At 41.5% G+C, this 25,712-nt stretch overlaps 1 protein-coding gene across 1 annotated transcript in view; it reads left to right on the plus strand.

Moving 5' to 3' along the window:
* Positions 1-25,712, plus strand: part of TMEM64 (transmembrane protein 64) — a 58,778-nt gene that overhangs the window by 31,490 nt on the left and 1,576 nt on the right. The window contains exon 5 of the mRNA XM_068933081.1: positions 7,927-8,097. The gene's annotated coding sequence lies outside the window, so the exon portion shown is untranslated. The remainder of the gene's footprint in view (positions 1-7,926; positions 8,098-25,712) is intronic.

Below are 25,712 nucleotides of genomic sequence, written 5' to 3' on the forward strand. Positions count from 1 at the left end.
GTTCCGTCCTTAGGATTTTTATGGTCAGTAAACTCCTTGGGTAACGTTTTCATCTTATCTTTAAGCCTTTGAGATAGATAAAAACAGCATGAAGATGCTCTAGAAACCTTGGTTCTGGCTCTGAAGGGCCAGGGAGTGAGGGGGGAGAGGGGTTCCTCTAATGTAAGCGCTACAGAGGACAACTTCATACCTTGTCTTCCAGATACCCCCAGGCAACCCTTGTGTCTGGAGGGGGGGCAGGCCACATCAGCATAGTGCACATTGCTGTGTGAGATCTGGGTGAGGCTGGCTGTATCTATTGTAGGTAATTTAACTCCCTCTGCCTGTGAGAGTTGAAGTAGGAGCAGCTGTTCTAACTTTTCCACATGAGCAGAGTGTGATCAAAAGTTATATTTGTCATCCCTGAACTGCTCTAGGGCATGCCAAGATTATAGCTTTGGATATTCATCCTGTATACACGGTTTTGAACAGTGGAGGATGTGAGTTCAAGTACTGCAGTGGAGACTGTATGAGTGGACAAAAGGCAGACTGGACTTTTCTTGGAGTGCAAGAACAGATGTTAGGGCAATGGGGTGCATACAGCAAATGAGGGATGCTGCTATAATAAGGGCTTGCTATAATAAGGGTATTGTTTTCCTTCCCATGAAAAGCCAGTGTTACCTCAGACTGACAAGTGAACACACAGATACTAGTGAAGTTGAAATACTACAGTTTTTTTTTCTACAAAGAGATCCACTGTCAGGTACATATGCAATGTTAAGCACTTAAAATCTCCTTTTGTGAACTATGTTCTGGAAAGGTCTGTCTCTATTGGCACTATGGGAAGCCCAGCTTCCTTAATTAGTTACCTTTCTCTCAGGCCTAAAACTGGGCAGAGTGAATACCTCCCTCTCCCTTGTGCTGAAATTATCTATCAACCTGGCAGAGTGTAGCATTTTTGGCTCCGCTAGGCCAAAAGTGGCAATCTAACTAACGCACAGTAACTATCCTAGTGTCAGAACAAAACTCAACACTTTTCCGTGCTGAAGGCACAGCTTTAAGGGCTAGGGTGAAACAACGCCAGATATCACAGCCAAAAAGTACTGAAAGTCACCTGGACTACTACTTCTGTTCACCACCTTTCTAACAGGCACAGACAGAATATCACTTTGGATGACCGCTAAAGCTTTTTATAGCTTGTCATGGAGGCAGTAGTGGTGAAACTATTTGTGCGCTATGAAGGACAGAGGAACAGACATATCCAAACTCCATGTAGAGGCTCTGTGGACCTGCTGCTCACCCGTGTGGGAAAAGTACTGCAGGCACAAACAGAGGCTGGGAAGTGCCAGGGGATGGTTTCTCCAGTATCAGTGCTGTTGTATCTTTGGAGCTGCTGCCCTTACGACCATGAATTGTAAAATGGGTCGTTATAAATGGCAAAGATACTGTGGCATTACTGCTTGAATTCTGGTTATATTTCTACTTCACTAATTGCATTCAGCCTACAGAAATTCCCCTTGCAGCTATCACTAGATATGCTTCTTTGCATCTTGACACATACTGCTGTGCAACTTAGTTCTGTGTAAATGGCTGCTGTATCTGTCTTAGTTATTTGAGTGACTTGACAATGAAAATAGAAGAAAGCCAAAAAAAAAAAAAACCCTCCTCCATTAGCACAACAAAGGATAACGTTCAGTAAATGCTGATTTAGACAACTGAGTTCATGTATGCGTATTATATTTTGATAAATTATTCTTTATATCAAATACTGTAACAGAAGTAGTCCCAGCAACAGGAGTATCTAGATTTGTAATAAATCTTGAGGAGCAGCTGGGAAACAGGGTTTTCACAGAATCAGTAATTTCTCTATATTTTCTTAACGCTCAGTAGTGATTTTGCACTGTAGCTGGGTTATGCGCTAAATGCCAGCGATGCTAAGGTAGTAGTGGTCAGTAAGATACTGGTGCCGCAACAGACCACGTTCCTCCTTGGTGAAGCTGCACGGTTGGTGTTCTCTGAACAGTGTATTCCTGGGCAGCATACAGTGCGCTGGTGCAGTGTTTTTCCTGTTGAATTCCTTCTATGTAAGTACAGCATCACTTCTTCTAGATGATAAACATATTACACAAATCAGTAGAGCTGATTTCTCTCACTTCTTACAGGTATGTAAATGCATAAATGAGATCTTTTTTTCTTTGCTTAGAGCCCTTTTTTCTTTTTTTTTTTTTTCCTTAAAGTCACTGGCTTTCTCTGTGTGTTGTATTTTCATTGCTGACACAGAGTTTAAGGCTGTCTCCATATGAATGATTTCCTGCCTCTTTTGCAGCAGGATTTAGTCAAGGCCCTGGTGTGCCACATAAGGGTACAACAGGCCTTGCCAAAAGCTCCATATGATCTGGGTTTAAGGGAGGGTGAAGCAGGTGGATGAAACTAACAGGTGGATTGTGATGGGGAGAACAGGTAGGGTAACTGTTAAGTGAACTTTTAATGGTGAATGGTCACCACAGTTTCCAGCTTGTCTGATTGCTGAGATTTTCTAGGTATCACCACTGAAAGTAAGCTTGTTACTAAACCTTGTGTGTGTAATGATAGATCAGTTTTATTGTCTAGAGTGCCTGTTACATAAACCAAAGAAAGCGTCAGCAGTGTTTTATTATTCGCTCACAGTCTGTGGGTTGCAGAGGGAACTCTATGTTCCCTTTAAAATTACTTTAGTTTCAGTGGAGATGAATAAAAAGTCTCATACCTAAACAGTCATTCAAATGTGCATCCTCTTTTCTTGCGGAGTGCAGAGACAATTTCAGGTATATCTAGTCCATAGCTGCAGGGAATAAACGCCCTGTCACCAAGAAGATTCCTGGCTTTGCAGTTTGTGGGCATTTGGCACAACTGTCCGTGATTCTTGAGAACTCACTTGCTGCCAGTATTGTCTTCTCTATCTGCTTCCTAACCAGCTGTGTCTCAAATGTGGGTTGTACTCAAAATGATGAATAAAAAATGAGGAATGCAAAAACTGTGAAGTGCTATGGGATTAATTCTGTCAATTTGCTTTCACAATACTGCACTTCTAACCCAAAATAATAGGTTCAGCATTTGTGGAGAACTTTGACTCTTGGTGGAGTCCATCTGAGAGGTATATTCACCCCTGCCACTGCTCGGCGTGGAAGCTGCAATAAGAGGCAGATGGTTAAACTCATGGCTGCAAACCTGCTGTGTGCAGGAATGATGCTCAAACTGCCCAGAGGCCCAATTGTGGAGCAGCAGCTAGAAGCCGAATCTGCAATCCAATAAAATTGCTTCCTGGTATTTGATTTGCTGACTGCTGGGGCAGAAATCCAGTAGTCCAGTACATATCAAGTGGTTAATTCGGTCCGACAGGCCTTTTCCAATTCTAACTTCAATGAAACTCTTGGCCTATGGCAATTTTCATTTGCTTGTCTTATCCTCTAGAGGTATAAAAGTTTCATGTTAGCCAATATGAGAAAAAACTGCCTTAACTCCATTAAACAGAGGAGTAAAACTGTAGTTAACAGACAGCAAAACTGTCATTAACCAGGCTGCCCAAATTAATGTTTTCTAATTTAGCAGCCTAAAGCAATGTGAACAACTGTGAGGACTGAAACAAAGAGTAGCAGTCAGCATGCATCAGCCTCAACGAGAGCAACAACAGAAGAGTGTTTAAATTTTATACCAGAAAGGAAGGTCTCAAATTTCTTAGTAGTGTTGAGAGGGGAGAAATAGCACAGAATCAGTAGAGAATCAAATAAGAGTTAAATAGCAGGTCAGAAGATGGGGGTACACTTGTTCAGTCAGCTGCAGAGAATTGGAGGCTGATGCCAGTGTTAAAAAGTTTGAGAATTTCATACATAAAGGTCATAGTAATTTTTTTTTGCCCTTGGTCAATTTAATGAGAAATGTTAATGATTTGCTGTAGAACTAAGGCTGTTTCCCCCTCCGTGTCTCCCCCCCCCCATTGAATTTTAGCTTCAAGGAGAAATTGTGAAGGTGATTTAAATAAAGCTGATGTATATTGTCTCATAAAATGGCATACCTCTGGAGTACAAAATAAATTACAACAAAGTTTGATCTATCATTTTCCTAAAAGCAACAAATGTTAGCATGGATTCCAGAGCAGCACTAATTGCGTCTATTGTGAAATAGTAGCTTAACATTTCAGCTCAAATTCTGAGTTTTTTGGGGGGAGGGGTGCTTTTTCTGTGTTATTATTCAGGATGAAAATCCAAATATTTGAAGGTTTTTCATCAGCTCTATTTTGGTGTTCCTGTAGTAAGAGCATTTTGGTATTGATAAAAGATGCCCCACGCTGCCTGCCTGCGAGGCTGACTGGGAGGACTTGGACATTTGGGGTTGAAGCAGCTGTCTGTGGGCTGGGGAGAAGTTACGGAGCTAAAGCTGGTTTCCTGAAAGAGATTTGAGAATTTCCAGCAAAATAGAAACAAAAATTCCCTTCAAACTATTTTCTCAATCTTGGATCACGCCAGTGGGATTTTTTTTCCATTCGTTAGTAGTCTTCAGCAGAAAAGTAAAGGTTACAGGTGTTTTTACTGGGATGGGTTAATGTTCTCCAATTAAACTCCAGTTTTTGTTTTTGTTTTTTTTTTTAAGTTTGCAGTCAGAAAGTTTTATTTCCCATAATAATAGTGCCCTGCAGTAGTTCAGAGAGCAGGACCCAAGGGCATTTATTAAGGCCAGGTCAGCATCTACTGATGCAGAGGATGAGGTGTTCTTTCTTTGGGGATGTGGCAGAAAACATTATGGATGGGAGGGTGAGAATTTTGCATTGTCTTTTCAGGAGTGTATATTCTTAGAAAAGTCCCTTCTATTGTAAGTCAGTTACCTTCAGCCAAAAGGGCTTTCTGAGTAGCTGCAAACTTCCCATTGTGCTTCTCTCCACTAGCTAAGATAATCTTCCTCGTATTTAACTAGCTGTCAGTCACCTATGAGTTGATCTTTTCCAAGCTCTGGACCAACCGGATGGAAAGCATTGTTGTATGTGGTGAAGGAGAGGGAGAGTTTGCAAATAGTGGTGCTTGGATTCATATAGCCTCACTATTTCTTCTGAAATATAGATACTGTGTGCGACTGCAGAGGATGGTTTGGGTCTACTGATGAAGCTGTGACTTCCCCCCGCAACTCTCTAGGCAGACCTCTTTGAGGAGGACTTCAGCTCCTTCCATTCCTAAACTGGCTTTATTTTAGCATACTTCCTGAGGCCTCTGCCACCTCATTCAAGCACTGATGCTCTATGGTCAGCAGTACTAAATGCTCTCAGAGACAGGGAAGGTTGAGAATGGCTTTTCTGCCATGTCTTGGCCTGAAACCAGGTTGTGCTGGGTCCGGTACATTGGCTCCAGCTAGATATGTTTGAGTGGCTTTTGCTGACTGGATCTCTTTGGCATCTATTTAAGGACAGGTTTTATGTGGTGTGTCCAGGTGTGTTTGTGTTTTCTTCTTTTGGTTGTGTGATGAGAAGTTTGAGAGAACGTGGGTAATTCCTTCTGTTAGTGGGCCTCTAGCTTGTGTGTTGGGAGCAGCACAATTTGCTTGTGAATTTGTTTCAGCAAGGGCAAGGACTATATTCACAGCCTTATCTGGCTAGGTCTATACTGCTGAATAAGTGAGGGCTATTGCCTCAAGGCCAACTGATATAAAATGGCACATGTTGAGCCTGCTTAGAGCTAGCCTCTCTGTAACCGGTGCATCTGGAAGAAATCTTACTGGAATAGCTCAGTACGTAGCCAGGGACTGAGCTAAGGCTGTAAGGGTCTCCAGTCACAGGCGCTGAGAGAGCAGGTCTGCTGAATTCAATGAGTTTGATCGAGACTTGCTGAGAATAGAAATGGATCCCTGAAATGCCTTAAAATAAGGGGCTGTGCCAAACGTTTTATAAATGAAACTGTATAAATGAAATATACCAAAGCAGAAAACAGAGAATAGGATAAACCTAAAGTTACAGATCCTTTTCAGGCAGTACAAAAGAATTGCCAGAAGTCAGAAAGTAAGAACAGTGAAGCACTCAATAGATTTTTTTGGAGATGATGCAGAGTTCCCATCGCTAGTGGGGTTTTTTGAGAATGAGCTTGACAAACAACTGCTAGGGTGGACGGAGATCTGAAGACTGTTATCTGTGTAACCAGTCCTGCTTTGGGCAAGGAAGGGACTAGCCTAGACGACCTCTTGAGATCGCTGCTGGTCCTATTTTTCTAACCTGTAAGAGTTCTCTCTTTACCACCTACCTTGTTCTCAGCACTATAATCAAGTCGTGACTCAGATATATTGGTGACTCTGAACACAGCTGCTGATTGTGTAACAGCCCAGTGAGTCATTTTTGCTTTAGTACCAATTTCTTACCAAAATGGACACAAATATACTGCAGCAGAGAGGATGTGGTCACTCACCCAGTCATTGCTTGCCCCACGAGCAGCAAAGGCCTGTGTGGCAGACCGGGACATGAGTGACAGGCTGCCTTTTTTCCTCTCCTCTGTGCCTTGAAGGTGCTATTATTCCTTTGTCATGGTATCAAGTTATTCTGTGCTGCAACACATTAAGAATATAGAAAATGTGATTCCTCAAATGACATCGAAAGATGGTCCGAGGTAGGGGAGAACCCTCCTGTGCTGTAAGGCAGTGGAAAAGCTCATCACAGATGACAGCTTCAGTTCCAGAATGAGCAGCATGGCAGGGGAAAAGCACACGATGTGTAAATGCAATAACCTGTGGCAGGAAGCAACGCTGAGTGAGTTAGCTATGTGTGGTACTGTTTCGAGATTAGGGAGATTTAGGTGCGTCCGCTGCCGATGATGCCACAAATTAAACAAGAGGGCTAATAGCCTGTCAGATCCTGTTAGCATAGGCCCAGAAGGATGGGCCTTAGTACAGGCTTTGTTTTTAACCTTACCAAGAGTTTAGACTTGTTTGAGGTAAAACATAAAGAGATAAGATGTTTGAAGTAAAATGCTTTGAAGACTGAATTATTACCCCTTGCAGAGGAGACATGCAGCCAATAGCCTGCTAAATGCATTGGATTTTTTTTTCTTGAAAGTCTAATTGCATCATTTTTCATCACCTACTCAAGTGGCTGAGTAACAGCTACAGCACGCGCATAACAGAGGGAGGGCGTCCTGCAAACCCGTGGAAGTAACTCCCGTTGCAATCAATTGGACTATTTACGTCAGTAACGATTTGCAGAATTAGGTCTTCACTGTCAGAGCAGAGACGCCAAAATCTATCACTATTTATCAAAGAAAGAAAGAGGGCTAGACACACTGATTGCCTCTGACGGCACTAGCTTTAGTGGCATCTTTAATCTCATTTCTCATCATAGAAGGAGATAGGGTAGAAGATTAAATGAAGAAAAGGAACGGCTTTTGAAGTTGCAGTATAATCTAGTAGGATCATAGTTACAAGTAGCTTTATACAGAGAACCCGTACAGAAAGTTTGCCAATGGCTGGCTGCCACTGGAAGGAGCTAAGTATGTGCAATGACAGGATGGCAACAGACTGTAAAACATTTTGTCAGCCCAGACAATATTGAGTTGCTCTGCTCTGGAGGCAGCATAACTACCTTTTTGTGAGTTATGTTAACTGTAACTGGATAGGTAACAGTTATAGCCTGACTCAGTTTAAAGGAGGGATATTTCAGGTCCTCTCGGAGTTTTTAAATAACTTCTTAGTGAATGCTTTGCTTCACCTGTAACATCTGCCTATGGAGTTTCATTGATTTACTTTTGATCATACTTTCTGAGTTCCAGATTTTTTGAAAATTGTGAATGCTTCATGAGACGCCTGAGCTAATGCAGTCATTACGATTTTTTTTTTTAATTTAGGTGGTTGAACTGATTTAGTTAGTGACTCAGGACTACAGATGAGTGCTGTGTGACTTTGCCTTCATCTTGGCCAGCTGACAACGTATTGTCTGTCTTGCAGCTGCACATTGATACAGCAGACTGGCATCTGTCAGCAAGGGAATTAGAAGCATGATGTGAACTCAACACAGTGATAAAGAAGTGGACCAGAAGAGAAGCCACTGAATGACTTTTGATTGCTGTTTCAACCTAGAGGCTGGAATAGAAGTTGAAGGGTTGTTATTTTAAACAGGTAAAGTCTTGTGGCTGTTAGTGGTGCAAAAGGATGAAAATGTTGCGTCTCTGCTTACTTACTGCAATTTGAGGACATGTGCCTGGAGATCTTCCTGTGGAAGGAGGAGGGAGAGGTTGGTGTTGTGCCCAGGAAGTGCTCTGATAGCTAGCTGGGGCATGTACCCAGACCTTGAAAGAGATTTAGTTTCCGTAGCCTGGACAGAGCACAAAGCTACTTTTTCTCCATTTTGCACATTGTGCCCCACGCAGCTTGCTGAGACTGGATAATCTGATGCAACATACCTAATTCTTACATCTGATTTGGTGTAGTAATGAGGTGCAAAATAAGTGATTTTCCTGTACAGTCTGGAATTTAATAAGATTAGGACAGAGGAAGCAAGCCCAAGCAGACTGGACATACTAGTGTTTCCTCAAATAGTTAGTGTTACCAATATCATCAGTTTAGCTGTGGGCTTCCCCACTGCCTGATACTACAGCGCTGGTCCTGAAATAAAAGAAATAGTAACAGTCATTCATCATGTTTTTATAAATATGCATTAATCATTCTCATTCAGCACAAGAGCATATTAATAATGATTAATAACTGATGTTTATATTGTAACGTATTTTCTTGTAATAGAAATGTCGATATTTTAAAACTGAGTCATAATTTCAGTATTAAATATATAGACTATGCAAGCAGTACCTCATGTTGGCACACGGTGGCAGGATGATGACGTTTTTAAGTAGATGTCTCTAAGAGTGTTGTGGTAGTCAAAGCAACTAGTTTGAAATGCAGTCTTTAAAGTATGTTTTGCAGAGGTAAATATTCTTCATTTTGCATTTTGAGCTGCAAATTAATGCACTTTTTTTAGTTAGCATTGAAGTTAGCTACATCATACAGGAATGATTTTCCAAAGTTTCATTGGAAAGAACTTTTAAGAGTAAGGTACCTGGACTTCTTGCTACAACTTTAAAAAAAAAAATCCAATGCAAACAACTGAATAAGTTTTTTTTTTTTTTTTTTTCTGTTCAGGAAGCCTTATCCTTATTATATGGCAGAGGAGCTCCGTTCCCTCCCAGGAAACGGGAGGGGGAGACCGAGTTCCCCATCGGTGATGAGCAGTTGGGGAGGGGCGGGGGGGAGGGAGAGGAGAGCTACTTTTCATTTGCTCCTGCTGACACTGTCTTATATATTCAAAAACTGTTGGAGCTGAAAGTCAGCCAAAAGGCAACAGCTTTATGCTAGTTACACCCTCGCTGAAAGAGGTGTAGATTTTTTACACTGAAGGTGAAAACAATTTAACAAAATCTAGAGATGGATTTGAGAATTTTAAAATAACCATGCTGCATTTAATCTGCAAAGTCTGTGCTGTTTCTGAGCATCCAGGTAATGGCCAAACACTTGCAAAAATTAATTCTTAAAACAGTTCAAGAATCTGGTGCAAACTTTTATGTTTTGATGTTTGGTTGTCCTCCGTACAAGCGTCTATTTAGCAGATTAAAAAACAAAATCGAGATAATCTATTAACACTGCTCAGAGTCAAGAGCACCACCTAATCATGCTTAGGGCTAACAAACAAGGGGCACGTTCTCCAATAAAACCCGAGTAACTCTAAACGTTTATCCACATAGATAATGTTTGTTGCAGGACTAAGATCTAGATCTGGGGAAGCCGGAAGTACTGCAGCAAGGATTTTTTTGTTGTTGTTGTTTTTGAAAAAGGAATAAATCTACAAGCTGAGTAAAAAAAAGAAAAGTTTTGAACAAGCTTAAACATGCTTGAGCATTGTTTGTATGAGGTAAGAATGTGGAAAATTAAGATGGTTAGCTTGAGATGTTAGAATTGAGACTCTTGTGATCTCCTACTGCTACCACCCCCACATTTCTAAAGTTTTCAGTTAGAAGTGACTGGAAATAGCATAAGAACTGCCTTTCATGGTCTGGCACTGCTGATTCTCTTCTTTCAGAAGCCTGAAATTATGTACATATTTCAGAATTTTCGATTTTAGTTCCTGTTTGGTTTGAGGGGAAAAAGGAAAGTTTTGCGTGAAGTTCTGGCTTCTTTCCTCTCCTCATGTACCTTTGCCCAGTCACACTAGCCCTCCTTGTATAGGACTGTTATGCCAAATACTTACGAATTTAACCTGAAATGGACCAACTTTTCTCATGTTGTCATGTTGGCACTGTTTTTAAAACACACTTTCTGAAAATGATGTTTGAGAATAAATGCTTTTTAGTTTTGTCTAGCTCTAACAAAAGAAAAGCAAACCAAAAAACCCAGCTAGTGTGTTCAGAAAGGCTTCAAGGAAATGATGCATCTTACTCTTTAAAGAAAATCTGTATATCCAAAACAAGCTGTAATAGCTATGCAGTAAAGTTGCTTTGAGCCTTTGTTTGGAAGTTTACTGCTCCCAGTTTTCATTTATTCAATCATACATATGCGTAAAACGTTATTATTCGGATAATAATTTGCATGAACACCAAGGCTTTATCTCAAATGCACACGAAGATGACTTCTGTTGGGTCAACTGGAAGTTATTCTCCTTTACCGTAGGGCTTTCAGTTAATTAAACTCAAAGAATCTGTTCAGCTGCTAAAGTCTGTTATGCTCTAGATAAGAAAAAAAAATACGCATTTCGTGTATCTTTGGGGAGAGATACTTCTGATGTACCTCATGAGCTATAGTTACAATATGCATTTAAATTCAAGAAGCATGGCCTGTCCAAAGGCCACCTTAGTACCTTAGTGGGACGTATCCATCCATGATGAATATAGAAATGGCTCTTTCCATGCATTTATGAACTAATGCAAAATGAACTAATTTCTAAACTTTTAACGCATTTCTGGAATTTTATCTGGAATGTTATGTTCTGCACATGATTGAAGTAATATAGGGAAGAAAAAGGAGTGAAATCCAGTTGCAATAGAAGGGGCCTTCCTTAAATTATCATTCCAGAAGATTGATAGTGCTTACAATTTCAATTAAAAAATAAAGAAAATTTGTGTGGGGGGGCAGGGGTTCCTGAGTTCTGCTTTCTGATTTAAGCTTTGACTCTGTTAATTGCAGGAGAAGCCCTAGTGGTCACATTCTGACTTTATTTTACTAGTGTGGGAGTTGAGACATGAAATTAAGTGAAAATCAGGTGGCAGTTGCCCCAGGCGTTTGAAATTTGTATCAGCCAGGAATCCCTGAATGTCTGTCAGTTCTGTATAAATCACAGATGATAAATGGGTGCACCTCAGCTTTCACTGCAAATTGTTTGATAATAGTATAGCTGTTTTTATTCTACGCTATTATTGCTGTATATACTAATGGTCTGCACTTACTTGCATACATCTTCCATAAATCCCTCCATGAGCTTCTCCAAAAGAGACTAACCCATGATGTGAAGATGAAAGATGGCCACCCAGTTTAAGAAAAGAAGCAGTGGAAACCACGTCCTTTAAGATATTTAGTAGTGTTCACTGTACTATAAGGGGATATCTTTCCTTGGTGTGAAAGCCAAATTCTTAAAAATCACTGAAACTCAACAGCTGTGAACAAAGCTGATTTCCCATCTTTGCGTTCAGGATATATGATGTAGGAGTTTGAAGAGAGTTCCTTTTTATGTTGAATGGAAAGAATGTATGGACAATAGAGTACTTACTGGTCTAAAAAAATCTGGTAGTTAAAGATAATTCTATATTTTTTCACATGTTTGTTGACAATCAGCTTTTGCTTTGCTTTAGACATTCCACCAAAATACGCTAGTATCTACCATAGTAACAATTTGTATACGTCATAGAGTCTTTTAGAAAGTGAATTGGTAACACAGAAAGGCACCCAAGATCAAGGAATGAGTTTTTACAAATTTTTGTATACGTGAGGATTTGGAAAGACCTGAGTTCTGTCTTTCAAACTGAGAATTTGAGACATTAGGTATGTGGGAGAAGGTGGGGGTGGAGGTTAGATAAAAAAGAGTAAAGGAGAAAAGAGCTTGAAAGCCTAAAGAAGAGAGAAAATTTAAAGAGGAAAAGAAGTCATGACACAGGCAGATGTGAGTGGAAATAGAGAACAAAGAATCTATACATCAAGAGACTTCTCTTAGAAGAAAAGTTGGAATGGAGATGTATTTTGCAGGCTACTGCCCTAAAATGAGAAGCTACATGCAACAAAGGCCTGGGATGGATAGAAGTTTTTTTTTTCTTTTTTTTTTTTTTTATGGCTCAGGGTTTCAAGCGCCTTTTGCATTTGGGTGACTGCAAAATCTGAAATCTCAGAGGGTCGCAATCATCTTTTGCTTTTGTTGCTGAGAGATACAGAGCAGAGCTCACTGCGTGTTGGTCCTGCTACAGTAAAATGCCTTCCCATTCAGAGGAGTAGGCAGAAGGCCAGATGGACTCCTTTTACCCAAGTACATGGTGGAAATACAAGAGCCAGTGCCTTGTTCCCCTACCAAGAGTTTCCCTAAATTAGGAGCCAGCTTTGTGCAGGGGCCGATGGGCCTGCACTCAAAAGGCTGTGTTTAAGGGCTCCACTGGAGAAAAGCAGTATGTGTAGCAATATGTAAAGAGCTTTTGCTTTTATTTACGTCTGCCCTATGAAAAGTAGGGGCCCCTTTATATGGAAGGAAACCTGGAATCTGGGCCAATATAGTTGCAGCCTTTCCGAGTTTACGGGTAAAATGTTTGCCATGCCCTTCACTGCCTTTCAGTTTAGTTATAGTAACCATCTCTTAACCCTGGTTTCTAGCTTCTCACTTTCCTCCTACCAACAATCTGCCTCAGGTGCCATTTTGTCCACAGGAGGTGTCTTTTTGGACAATCAGCTGAAGCTTGATTGAGCTATACTTCACCTTTATCTCTTTTCTGCTCTTTTTCCTTGAACAGATGCTCAATGCTTTTTTCTGCTCCTCTGTCGTCATTCTGTTTCCTGACCTCTCTTGTGCTGCTCTGTGCTTAGGAGTGCTGAGACAAAAAGCCTGGGATAGAGCACATCTCCTTCACGCCCTTCCTGGGAGCTCATTTATTGCAGGAAACCTGCTCTATTGCTCTTAGTTACCTTTGTTCCGTTGTTTAATATTAAGCATTTACCTACGAGCATGAATTGCAATTCATGTGAATTACGTGACAAGCCAGTTTCTGCCCTGATTTTCTCCTATTTACATAAACATTAAGCTGTAAGCATGTTTTGCCTTCCAAGTGTTTCCCAAGCTTAAAGGTAGGTCCTTTTCAAAGCCTTTGATGGCTAAGGACACCAGACTCTTAGAGAGGGATGTTGGTGTATGAATCTAATTTACAGTTTTAAAGATCTAGACCTTACCTTGTGGCCAATCGCTACAGTAAGCTCAGGGAGGGATCTGGGTTGGTGAGGGGCTTGGCATAGGCATGGGTAGTCAAAGAAGAGCATATTGAGCATGCTGGTTCATAAAGTTGAAATGTTTTGTGCTGAAGAGAAGAAGATGGTGCAATTGTGATTGTTTTCTTTTTAGTTGAATTTCACAGTGCTGCTTTTAGGTGATGTAATTATGTAAGGACACACAACTTATCTGAGTTAGGAGTCGTGCCTCTTTCTAAGAATCACAGAATCACAGAATCGTTTAGGTTGGAAGGGACCTCTGGAGATCATCTCGTCCAACCTCCCTGCTCAAGCAGGGTCACCTAGAGCATATTGCCCAGGATCACATCCAGACGGGTTTTGAATATCTCCAGGGAAGGAGACTCCACCACCTCTCGGGGCAACCTGTTCCAGTGCTCAGTCACCCTCACAGGGAAGAAGTTTTTTCTCAGGTTCAGATGAAACTTCCTGTGGTTCAGTTTCTGCCCGTTGCCTCTTGTCCTGTTGCTGGGCACCACAGAGAAGAGACTGGCCTCATCCTCTTGACACTCCCCCTTCAGATACTTGTACACGTTGATGAGATCGCCTCTCAATCTTCTCTTCTCCAGGCTGAACAGGCCCAGCTCTTGCAGTCTTTCTTCATAGGAGAGATGCTCCAGCCCTCTAATCATCTTGGTAGCCCTCCGCTGGACTCTCTCCAGGAGTGCCATGTCTCTCTTGTACTGGGGAGCCCAGAACTGGACACAGTACTCTAGGTGAGGCCTCCCCAGGGCTGAGGAGAGGGGCAGGATCACCTCCCTTGACCTGCTGGCAAAACTCTGCCTAATGCAGCCCCAGGATACCATTGGCCTTCTTGGCCACAAGGGGCACACTGCTGGCTCATGTTTAACTTGTTGTCCACCAGCACTCCCAGGTCCTTCTCGGCAGAGCTACTTTCCAACAGGTCAACCCCTAGCCTGTCCTGGTGCGTGGGGTTCTTCCTGCCTAGGTGCAGCACCTTGCACTTGCCTTTGTTGAACTTCAGGAGGTTCCTCTCCGCCCACCTCTCCAGCCTCTCCAGGTCCCTCTGAATGGCAGCACAGTCTTCTGGTGTGTTAGCCTCTCCCCCCAGTTTAGTATCATCAGCAAACTTGCTGAGGGTGCACTCTGTCCCTTCCTCCAGGTCATTGAGGAATACACTGAACAAGACTGGACCCAGCACTGACCCCTGGGGGACACCACTAGCCACAGGCCTCCAACTTGACTCTGCGCCATTCACCACAACCCTCTGAGCTCGGCCATCCAGCCAGTTCTCAGTCCACCTCACTGTCCACTCATCTAGCCCACACTTCCTGAGCTTACCTAGGAGGATGTGATGGGAGACAGTGTCCAAAGCCTTGCTGAAGTCCAGGGAGACAACATCCACTGCTCTGCCCTCATCTACCCAGCCAGTCATGCCATCAGAGAAGGCTATCAGATTGGTCAAGCATGATTTCCCTTTGGTGAATCCATGCTGATTACTCCTGATCACCTTCTTGTCCTCCAGATGCTTAGTGAGGACCTCCAGGAGGAGCTGTTCCATCACCTTTCCAGGGATGGAGGTGAGGCTGACAGGCCTGTAGTTTCCTGGCTCCTCCTCCTTGCCCTTTTTGGAAGATGGTGGTGACATGGGCTTTCTTCCAGTCCTCAGGCACCTCTCCTGATCTCCAGGACCTTTCCAAGATGATGGAGAGTGGCCTAGCGATAACATCCGCCAGCTCCCTCAGCACTCGTGGGTGCATCCCATCGGGGCCCATGGATTTATGGATGTCAGGTTTGGACAAAAGATCTCTAACCTGATCCTCCTCCACCAAGGGAGAGTCTTCCTTTCTCCAGACTTCCTCTCTTGTCCCCAGGGTCTGGAATTCCTGAGCACTGGCCCTAGCAGTGAAGACTGAAGCACAGGCAGCATTCAATAACTCTGCCTTCTCTGTATCCTTCATTACCAGGGCACCCGCCCCATTCAGCAGGAGCCCACATTTTCCCTCGTCTTCCTTTTGCTATTGATGTATTTGAAGAAGGCCTTCTTGTTGTCCTTGACATCCCTTGCCAGATTTAATTCCAACTGGGCCTTAGCCTTCCTTGTCGCATCCCTGCACGCTCTGGCAACGTTCCTGTATTCCTCCCAAGTGGCCTGTCCCCTTCTCCACATTCTGTGTACTTCCTTCTTCTGTTGGAGTTTTGCCAGGAGTTCCTTGCTCATCCATGCAGGTCTCCTGCCCGCTTTGCCGGACTTCTTCCTCAGAGGGATGCACTGCTCTTGAGCCTGGAGGAAGTGACGCTTGAATATTAACCAGCTCTCTCGGACCCCTCTTCCTTCTAGGGCCCTACCCCAGGAGATTCCCCTAAGTAGGTCCCTTAGTAGGAATGGAATCCTTTTCTACGCTATTCATACCAAGCTTCCATAAAACACTTTTCAAGCAACTTAAATCCGATATTTTAAATTCAATTTCAAAGATACAATCTTGAGGCTGGGCCAGTGTTTTCCTTTCTGTCCTTAGGTGGTACAAGATTTATCCTCTCCTCTCCCTCATAAAGCACACATTACACTTCAGATCTCTCAGTTGTTCTTGCGAAGCAGAGGTGGTGATGCTGTACGTGCCACCCTGGATCCCAGAAATCATTACCGATGTAAGGAATATGCTCAGTCCTGGCCTACGTGATGCTATGATTTTGTCTGGAGGCGTCCTTCTCTCTAAGCCACGTAAACGAAGTGCGCCAGTGCTGTACTGACTTCAGCCTTTAGCTGATGGCCTAACACTCGAGTGAAATGTGTTTTCTGTGCAGGCTGTGAAATCAGTTTGTGCAGCACGTTGATCTCCTTCCAGAAGAAGAGTGCTATATAAATGTAAGTCATTACTGTTACCGTTACCCAAGGACAGAAAAGAAAGAAAATATGCAGATATATTTTTTAGTGCTGGTGTAAGTACAGTGTTCTGTAAGTCTATTTAAATATAATTTGTTTGGCATAGTGGTTTGGTTATAGGCAAGAAGCAATGCGGATGATGTATGTTTCTTTTAGTTCAATTTTAATTCAGTGCTATTAAGCTAAGCAAATTTCAGATTGGGGATAGTGAAATAATAGGATAATTTTAAAACGCATAGTAACATAGAATGAAAAATAAAAACAACTCTGGTTACTTAGAGATATGATTAAAGTAGCAAACAGCTACCTGCTTCTACCTTTTTCATCTGCTACTTTTTCCATCCTGAGAGCCTAGAAGCTTGAAAACATCACAGAAACAGTTTATGAAAAATCTGTGAAGTCCATTTACTTCTACAGTAGGATTATTCATCACCACATGTTTTCTGCATCTGACAGTAAATGGCCAAAAAGCTGAGACGACCACCGTCTCACTAGCAAATTGTTCCGTCTATCCAGTATTGCCATTGAGAAGACGTGTCTGCAGTTCAGTCCAAATTGTCTGTAATCATACTGCTTCCTTTCCCTTGTTATCTGAGTAGTTCCTCCCCACCCATGTGTTTAACCTCTCTGAAATATTTGTGGATGGCAATCATATCCCTCTGAGTCACTGCTTAGCTAAGCTGTATGCATTTTAAGCTTCATTCTTTTCTCATGTAAATCTTTTCAGACATTTAACCATTTTTCTCCACTTTCCTGCGAAATCCTCAGCGTTCGCTGAAGTCTTTAGAAGAACTGCCATTGGCTAAGCATGAAAATGGACCCCAGGCGTTACACAGACGTGTCTCTTTTGTGGCCCGTGTGCAGCTGGAGCTGCGCTATAGAGCTATTCTCTTAGCTAGATACGGAGGCAAAGTCCCATCTCTGTTAAAAGCTAATGGCCAAATTCTTACTACCTGCAGCGTGGCCAAGGTAAGAAGAAACGGTGTTAAGGAAAGAAAAGGAAAAGTCTTAAAGTCTTCAGTGGTAGAGCCATGATTTTATTAGATTACTGATGAACTGCGTATGGTCTAATGAACTGTGTGTGAGCTAGACTTTCTTGCCACAGGGAGGTTTTTCCATTTTCAGCATGTTTATCATTCTGATTTGGAACAACAATTTGGAAATGAGAAATGTTCTCTGGAATGGAAATTTTGTAGAATTTTTCCTCAGGAGAAGTAATGCAAAATGACATTTTTAAAAATACTGCGGTCAGGGAACTGACTCTTGGGCAGGGAAGGAGCCCAGGAAACCAGACAGTATTTGGCACTGTTTAGCGTTTTCAGCCTCCCCCTTCCTAGTGAACCTGGTGACCGAAAAGCTGTCCTTCATAAAGGCTAAGGAGCCTGGAAGGCGAGGCAGGTCATACTAGCCTCCCTACCTGCTTTCCTTCGACGACTCTGAGAGGTCCCCATAGAGTGTTGTTGTTAAATCAAATCAGTATTTACAGCCAGAAAATGTCTGTCAGAATATATTTTAAGAAGCTCAACTGTAAGCCTTCAGCTGTCTGCATGATAGACAAGTCCTTTATAGGCAATCTTTCATTCCTCATTCCATTAAAATCTTTTCAGTTTGGCATGCCAAAATAACCTCAAAGATTAAAAAAAGCTTGCAGTAAAGCAAATAGTCATATAAAATCACTTATTACCTTTGCCTCCCAAACTAATTTTAGGGGAAGAGAGTAGTGCTAAAACGTCTAACCAAAACAGGGAGTTTATAAGGCAGTGCAACCTACCCAGATATAAAAAATAATAATAAAATAGATGAGCTAAGTGGCTTGATATCTGGGCTTATTATCTGACGAGTGACTGAAGCTGCGTAAGAACAAAGAGAAAGAGTGAAAAATTGAAACGACAAGGCTGCTGAGGCTCTGTGTCAAGTAGAGTAACTGCGGGAAAGTGCTGTAGCGCACATGAAGACCATCCAGCCCCAATATGCTTGCAAAGTAGAAGCACCTGATAAAGCACTTGGAGAAGACATTAGTACAAATTGGCATACTTATTTAATTGGCCTACTTTCCATAGCAGTCCTAGCTCTTGTAAAAAGAGCTAATGCGTCTTACATTTCTGCTTTGCGTTTGCTAAGGAGTTGGAGCCAACTTCTTGCTCCTAGTTTTGCTCAGACTTTCTCATAGAACTGGAAGGAGAGTCCCACTCATGACAGATTGCAAGTAAGCGTAATTGGTGCGATAGTGAAAGGAGAGAAACAGAGCAACGCGCCACAGTCATGGGAGCAATGCTTGTAAACAAAGAGGTGGAAGTCTCATATTTGTTTCCTTGGTCATGACTAAAAGGAATGCAATTTTATTTTCAGAGGTGTAGAATGAACGCTAAATTAATGAAGTATATTGTAGCTGCGGCATGTTGTTTATGTATGTATAGCTTAGTTGTCATATTTCTTTTCCTGTGTAACTTATAATATATTCCTACTTTACCCCCCTGTCACCCAAATTTAGTTGATTAGGGAGACTGGCAGGAAAGACTCTGTGCTGTACTGTAGGGGAGGAGCGTTTGCAGTTGGGCCAAAGGAGAAGACTGGAGGATGTAGCTAGGAAAACGTGGCTGGATTAGAAAGTGTGATGAGGTCTGGCTAAAGCAGTGGCAAAAACGTGCCACTGGGAGGAGGGTCAGATGGAAAAGGCAAGACCAGATGAAGTCCAAGACTGTGGAGGTCTTTGAACCCCTGCAGAGGCTGTCGCTTGAGAGATTCTGCTGCAGAGTCCTTTCAGGAAAATCCTGTGTTATTGTTATTGTTTGTAGACAAACAACTTTGCGTGGTTCATAATGCTCCAGTAAAGTGGTGTCCATCTTGACAAACCAGTGGAAATGGGTATTGATGGAGCTGTCAGAACCAGCAGTAAATCACCCACCCTAATGTCTTCAAAGAGCACTTTGTCCTGAGGAGCAGGCAGTGCAAGGTGAAGAAGGAAGTTAGAGCATGCCTTTGCCGGTGGGTGGTAACAGAAAGGAGCAATGCTCTGGCCGTCATCAGGTGTGCAGAGTGCTTAAAAAATGTGAACAAATCAACATGGAAATGTGCATTCAATATATATCTGCTTTTAAACAAACGTTCCTTGGATGGGCAGAACTGTCTGTGGTGTGAACTGTTGCTCAGCAAAGATCTTAAATGCTGCAGCCATCACTCATGTCAAGGGGTGTGGTTATGTGGAACAAGCTATTGTGAAATAAGGTAAGGAACAGATGTCTTGCAGATGTCCTGCCTTTCACTGGTTCCTTGGTAACTATCTGTTAGGATAGTCTTACCCTGTTATTCTGCTTTTACTTCCTCTTTCTCCACCATATTTGGGCAAATGGCAATCTGGTCACAATATTCTTGAGAACAGCAACTAAATTAGGCCATGCTGGTAAGGTGAAAGTGGTAGATCCTGCCAGAGCATCAGTGCGCTGCAGAATAACAGCTCCAAAAGTTGGCAATTCTGCCACAATCAGGAATGAGAACATTTTGGGGGTGTGCCGGTGGAAACTTAGGTCACTATTGGCTTCAGGTCATCCACAGTCAGTGATCAGGTGACTGGGCTTCAGCATTATAGGGGCAGTCAGGGCGTCTAATTCTTTCATTATTCCAACTTAAAATCTGCAGACCATGTATCTACTTCTGAGTTTTTAATGGTACAGTTTGATACCTAAGCTTTGACTTAATTAAAGTGTAAAAAGAGTCTGGAGAGGAAGAAGAGAGAGGCTAAAAAAATGCACTGTGTGGAACAACATATACAGTTTCTAAAACCTGACAGATTTCAGAAAGGGAGATACAAGCCACAGTGGTGTTTATTTTCGTTTATTCTTTTCCCCATATGAATTTTTGTATCTTTCTCTTCCTATGTTAGAGGTGGATGATACCAAGCCAATTCCTACCCAGTAACTGGAGTAGGCGCTTTTCATTTTTTATTTACTTAACAGCTACAATAACAGGAATCCAGTTGTGAATGGACCTCATTATGCTACTCCAATACGAATAATTTCTAATTGAAATATCAGTAAACATTCTACCTTCACATCATCAATGCCCGTTCTTAGGAATGGTTACTTACTGCTCACAAACTTGGTAAATGTTTAAGCTCTTGGATCCCACTCGTCAGAAATTGTCCAACTGCTAGTGTATACACCTCTCCCCTAGATGAGTTGAAATAGGTTTCAAATATCTTGTCCCTACAATCATAGAAGTAGCAATTAAAAATATATTAAGGAAGCAGTATTTTGGAAACAGATGTATTATACCTCTGAAATTTTCTGTTTGCTTTTTTTTTTTTTTTTTTTTTTTGAATAGACTTGGAGTGCCTGATTGTCTAATAAACTCAGGGCAAATTTGAAATTAATTTCAACCTCCTGTGTTTTTGAAATAACTGATACAAAACTGCACTGATTTTTTTTTTTGCTTCCATCTGCTAAAAGTTTATTTTTGCTTGTACTTTAAGAACTGGATGGTTACTGAAGTCTGTTTATACCCTTTGAAAAACCTGAGCAAGCCCTTCCATCTTTTGTGCATGATCATAAAGATATGCAAGAAATCTCATCCACTATATATGCAAATAGGTGGGTGAAGCTGGCATTTAAACTACTGTAAATTACATAACAGCTACTAATGTTAAGAAATGATGAAAAATTGATGAATGAAGAGCTATGAATTAACATTTAGAAATTCAATAAGCTAGGTGTTCTATGTGAATGAGTATGAAAGGTGAGGGGAAGATATTTTTAAAAGCTATTATTATATGTCAGCAGAGCATGTGTCAGTGAAGAAATTATTCTGAGAATGCCTTAGTATCACAGTTACAGTAATTTGCCTTTAGGTATGTAGTAAACGCCAGAGTTTTTTTCATTGGGAAAGTTTTCAAAGCTTCCTTTTGCCTGTTTCCAGACAGATTACCTGAAGAGAAGGGAAGGGGGATCCTGGCTCACTTGAATTATCTTAGGAACCACTGTGATTCCTGAAGCCCTTTAGGAAAAAAGTTCAGAACAAAGGCTGCAGTGTACCACCCTGTCAATTTTGCAGTGAGGTAATCATGGATAGCTGTACTGGAAAAGCACATACATTAAGAAGTTAAGAGAATAAAAATGGTTCCTGAAGGTAAGAGTTAAGTAGATTTATTAAACCACAGGCTACCATAAAAAGAAACAGCCTAAAAGAGGGAATTTATATCTACCAAACCCATCTCTGTTGTGATCACTTCTTGCTTTGTCCTGGAGGATGTGCCCACTGGCAGAAGTATTTCAGTAAAACAGAAGTTTGCTGCCAGAGGGATCATGTTACTGCAGTGGTAAAACCAAAGAGCCTCTCAACCTACGGTCACTAATTTAAATTCCAAGTAATACTGCATGTGTCATACCAGCACGAGGTTGTCTAGGGACTTAAGCAGCCTGACCTCCATGCTACGAGGCATATCACTGCAGCTGAAATGGAGGCAGGGACTGAGTGGGCAGGTAGCTGTTTATTCAAAGGTATGGTAGATGTAAATCATGGCCAGAGGAGCATACCCTGTCATTGCTTGATTTTTAAAAATGCGGAAGAAGGATGCTTGAGTGTCTATAGTGCAGTCCACTGCAGCAATGGGATGACTGTGGGGCACCTCTTCCATCTAAATATCCGGACAGGATTTTTCTAGTTGGCATTTGCAGACTGTCTTGACCTCTTCTGGGAGCCATGGAAGTTTAGAGTCAGGGTTATCTCCTCAGTGGTACATTTCTGTAACATAGATGAATCCATCCTTCTTCTTAATTTAGTTGGTACAAATTGTATTTGTTAGCAGAGGTGAGTCTTCACTCTTGGGTGGCCATGTCCAAGGTTCTCTTATTTCTCATGTATTGAAATAGATTGGAGCAGAAGGGATGAACAAACCGTGCAGTTACAGAGTCTGTGCAGCTTCATTGACTAAGCCATGTTTACTATCTGCCACAGGAGATATCAAAGCATCAGTCTCTGAAAGTTCACTTGAACAGGATAGTCGACATAGACCTTCTCCCTTTCCTCCACTCAACTGCAATGATGACAAAGTTTAAATGCTGCTGAGGGAGACCACCTGGCCGACGGACAGACAAACTCCAGCTGTTCATATGCAATGGCAAAACCAACAAAAATATATCTCTAAATGAAAAAACGGTAAAAGTAGAATAATTCAGAGACAGTATGGTCTAGCCAGAAGCAAAGGTCTGAGAAATAGTTGGGGGACTTTTAAGGAAAGGCCACCTTTCTACCACAACAGTCAATGATGCTACTGAAAGGCATTTGTTGAATGATGTTATCCTTTATATTGCTCAGGAGTGTTTTCTATCTCTAGATAAGTTGTTCATTCATTAATATCTGCAAGTCTTTCTTCTGGATTATTGAGCCTATCTTTCTTGCAAATGACCAACAGCTGCACAGAGAAAAGACATGATAATGTTCTGTTAAAACACACTGTGTAAATCTAGTGACGGCTTGGGGATTTTATTGGGAAGTTGTCTGATTTCTGACTGAGTTTATGAACTTGGTGTGTGCAGACCTGTCATGAGTATTTTCCCTTCTGGAACACTGGATTTCTCCTGTTCCCTCCACTAGTTTGCCAAGACTCTTAAATCCTTAGAACATGAGAGGAAAGCCAACATGCAGGGCAAAGGCAGTTATTTGACGCCCCAGTTACACACTTCCTTCTTCTAGGCAGGCCTCAACCATGGTTTATTGCTTATAAACAATAAGCAGGACACAGGATACATGCTAGACACGAGTTTTGTCATCTCAAAAACCCAGTGAAGTCTGTGAAAAGGAGTCCTTATGAAATATCCTCTCAGTTTCAGCTATTATCTTTGGCTGTAGCAATGACTCACTTGCTCTAAACCAAAACCCAATAGTGTCAAGCATAGCTATTCTCTTTCAAACTAAAAGCAGAACGCTGGCATGATCATTGCAGCTGCTTGCTTCCATTAAAGGCAAAAAAACTGTCATAAATGGCAAGCGTACCATCGTCCTGTGTTGTCAGTACCTAATTTGTCATATTTCATTTGAAACATTTTTGAAGTAGGCTGATTGTCAGTGCCACCTTACGGTTTCTAGAGACTATTTCCAATACCAGTCTTCAGGTTCTCAGGGTTGGCTGTGATTTGATAACATATTTAGAAATGTGACTTTTCTTGTCTATGCTAAGCAAACAGTCCTTTTCAAAATCATTTTGGCAAGTCCATTCTAAAACACAACCTTCTTTCCTAGTTTATCAATGGCCATTCATGAGGAGAGGAGCAGCAGAAGGGAAATAGAGCTATAGCTACCACTCTGGGGTGGCTAGTGAGATGCACAGGAGCAACACTATGGCTCTTTCAGCTCCTCCTCAGAAAGGGACCTGTATAACAGTAATTCCCTAAAGTTTAGGATTTTTCTGTGGTAAGGGTCTTTTTCTGAGAATTTAGCCCCTGTTGGGGGACAGCAGGAATATTTGGAGGATTTTTCTATTTTTCTTTGTTCCACTTCTACCAAACAGCAACATTTTTTCAGCATTGGACATTTACAGAAGCAACCTAGCAAAAAAGAGTCCCTTTTCTCATTGCCTCCTGTCTTTCTATCTCTTGCTGGTTCTTAAGGGTCCGGTGCACATATCATTTATACAATGGCCATATCTTTTTTTTTTTTTTTGAATGGGCTGAGAATTGGAAAATGGGATTAGCTCCCCTTCAGAAACAAAAAATACCTTCGAATCCCCCAAAAGCTTTGCTATCCATTGTAGCAGTGCAAGCAACAACAGAAGAATGAATGTAGTACCGGAGAACAACTGACAAAGAATTCAGATCTATTTACTTCAGGAATTTTCAATAGTATTTCAGCAACTTGTGAGATATGAGACCACGGAAAACTTTCTAAACAGCATTATGGCAGTGAATATGCTCCCTGAGGGGAACAGTCTTTTGAATTCTTTACAATGGCTACTTTAGATTAGCCGTACCTAAAATGGGTGATTGCTTAAGGAGTGAGCTAGAAAGCATAGCTATATCTATAAGGGTTGACCCTTTCACTGTTCTTGAAAACCGTATTGGTAGCTAAGAAGCCATATAAAATACTGTGGAAACCTGCCAAGAACATAATAAAAGAATTCCTTTTCATCACTTGTTCTTGTTGGAGAAGCCATGAGAGAGTAGGTAAACTGCGATGAAGTGATCTGTAGCTATTCAAAATGGAAGAAATTCCTGGCTGATGCATTTACAGAAAGACCTTAGAATATCAATGTGCTAAATCCAAATGATCGGAAGCATCCAGTATTCTGTGAAAAAGAGAAACTGTAGTATGCTGAGATGATTATGGGAAAAACTCAGCAAAAAAATAGCCCACAGAGGGAAGTCACAGAGGAGCTCAGAGAGGAGCTAGAAGATATCCGGAGAAACTGACCCAAGGCTTTCTGCAGAGCTATAGAATGGACAGCCACAAATCTAGCTTACCAAAGAAAATATGGATCCAGGTGGGGTGCTTAGAAACTGTGATTATAATATGTTATGTATAAAGGTCACCACTAAAGTTACAGTAAGAGATAATTTTGAAAGACATTTCCTGGGAAGAGGGGGAACAGAATTCGAGGCCTCCCTTAATTCTTCTCACAGGTTGGGTACTAAGAGTAGAAGTTTAACCTGACAGGTTTTGAAAGTGATCCTATTTATAGGCCAGTAATTCAAAGACATAAAAACCTTAGTCCCAAATGCTGAAAGGTATGGAGCTAGAAACCTCAATACCCTTGAGGACACTGAAGCCATTGTTCAGTTAAGCTATGTGCATCCTCATTCAAGTTTACCTAAAATGTGTATAGAAGACATACATGCTCATTATATTATTTTTAGCTAAAAGCCAGTTTCTTCCATAAGCAAATCCCTCAAAGAGAGGTCCTTTCAAGATGAATCTCACCTCTCAACTTCAAGCAGTAGATAATTGAAAAAAAAAAGTGGTACATCAGTATTCTTTCAGTATTTTTCAGTAAAAACTTGTAAGCTCATTCTCATCGCAGCGTTGTTCAGCTTATCTTTTTATCTATATATCAGACAAAATACCAGATCACCTCTAGGCAAAATTGAGGCCTGAGAGAGGTCAGCGTCCCAAACGGAAGAGCCTCAGAAGCTATAGACTCTTGAAATCAGGGAATTATTAAGGGTGTGAATATATTGATTGAAAAGATTGTGGTAGTCTATATGCATTCATGTACTAATATCAGGAATCATATGAAGAATGTTTATGGTTATATAAATGTATCTGCTGGTTATTTAATAGGAAATTAATTAGCTATTGATACAGGAAGCATACAAATTGAACTAGAGTACATCATTCCTTTTCACTTGGTAAGAAAAATGCTGTACTAAGTTTGAACACGTTTGAATTTGGAGTACAACTACTGCAGCATATGCATCTGCGAGCTGTGTTAGTGAATTTAATA

Source organism: Struthio camelus, chromosome 2 (genome assembly GCF_040807025.1).
Source record: "Struthio camelus isolate bStrCam1 chromosome 2, bStrCam1.hap1, whole genome shotgun sequence".
Lineage (NCBI taxonomy): Eukaryota > Metazoa > Chordata > Aves > Struthioniformes > Struthionidae > Struthio > Struthio camelus.